General features: G+C 39.8%; 1 long non-coding RNA gene across 1 annotated transcript; it reads left to right on the top strand.

Moving 5' to 3' along the window:
- The first annotated feature begins 297 nt into the window (after nucleotides 1–297).
- LOC126879049 (uncharacterized) lies at nucleotides 298–1029 on the top strand. The gene is made up of 3 exons (XR_007695952.1): nucleotides 298–511; nucleotides 556–621; nucleotides 710–1029. It is a non-coding gene; the product is annotated as an uncharacterized LOC126879049 (long non-coding RNA).
- Nucleotides 1030–1477: the final 448 nt, after the last annotated feature.

Below are 1477 nucleotides of genomic sequence, written 5' to 3'. Positions count from 1 at the left end.
TGGTGCGTTAATTTCTTGGAGAAGTGTATTGTAATTTAATGTAAATAATGTAATATCCAATAATTGTAATTTAATATAAGATGTAATATAAGTTTCTTAAAAAATATATTTTTTATTTCCCACAATACATTCTTCACAGGTCTAAATATCAACTATAGACGTCCACCGAACGTCCTCCCAGGACGTTAGATGGATGTTCGGCAGCAAGACATTGGACCAAACTGGGACGCCCTATGAAGGCCCAATTGACGTCCACCGAACGTCCCCTTGGACGTTAGGTTTGGCAAAGTTGAATTTGGACCAAAATTGGACGTCCTGTTAAGGTCCAATTCACGTCCCCTAGGACGTCCGATTAAGGTCCGATTTACGTCCGATTAAGGTCCAATTTACGTCCAATTAAGGTCCCATTTACGTCCGATTAAGGTCCAATTTACGTCCGATTAAAGTCCAATTTACGTCCGATTAAGGTCCAACTTACGTCCGATTAAGGTCCAATTTACGTCCGATTAAGGTCCAACTTACGTCCGATTAAGGTCCAATTTACGTCCAATTAAGGTCCAAGTTACGTCCGATTAAGGTCCAATTTACGTCCGATTAAGGTCCAATTTACGTCCGATTAAGGTCTAATTTAAGTCCGATTAAAGTCAAATTTACGTCCGATTAAGGTCCAATTTACGTCCGATTAAGGTCCAGTTTACGTCCGATTAAGGTCCAATTTACGTCCGATTGAGGTCCAATTTACGTCCGATTAAGGTCCAATTTACGTCCGGTTAAGGTACAATTTACGTCCGATTAAGGTCCAATTTACGTCCCCTAGGACGTCCGATTAAGGTCCAATTTACGTCCGATTAAGGTCCAATATACGTCCCCTCGGACCTTAGATGGACGTCCAATGGACGTTCGGTAGCGCGACATTTGGACCAAAATAGGACGTATAAAGGACGTTCCTCGGACGAAAACGGACGTCCAATGGACGTCCCTAAAGTACGTGAAGGACGTCCAATGGACGTCCATTGGACGTCCTTGTGCTATTAGGGATACTTCTCTAAAATGTTCGATCCATCTCTCAACTATTTCCTTTTCATTCTTCAACATTTTCCCGTTCTTGTCTTTTATATGCTCAACATTCATTTTTCCGCGCGAGCTTAGTTTTTTCGTCGTTTTATATAGAGTTCCCATGTCGTTGTTTTTTGCTGCTGTTTCTGCTTCTATTAACAGTTCTTCGTTATATTGTCTTTTGTCGTTTCTCGCACTTTTTTTAACTTCTTTATCTTTCTCTCTATATTCTCTCTTCATTTGTTCCCTATCTCTTAGATCATTTTGTAGCATTTTACATTTAAGTAGTTTCCTTTCGTTTATTTTTTCCCACGTGCTTCTCGATAGCCATGGTTTATTACTTATTTTTTGTATTCCTATCGTTTCTTTTGCTGCTTGTGTATATACATACTTGCATTTATCCCACAGCTCTTCTATCGTG

The sequence above is a fragment of the Diabrotica virgifera genome, chromosome 1 (assembly GCF_917563875.1).
Source record: "Diabrotica virgifera virgifera chromosome 1, PGI_DIABVI_V3a".
Lineage (NCBI taxonomy): Eukaryota > Metazoa > Arthropoda > Insecta > Coleoptera > Chrysomelidae > Diabrotica > Diabrotica virgifera.
This window is presented reverse-complemented; position numbering and strand designations above follow the sequence as displayed.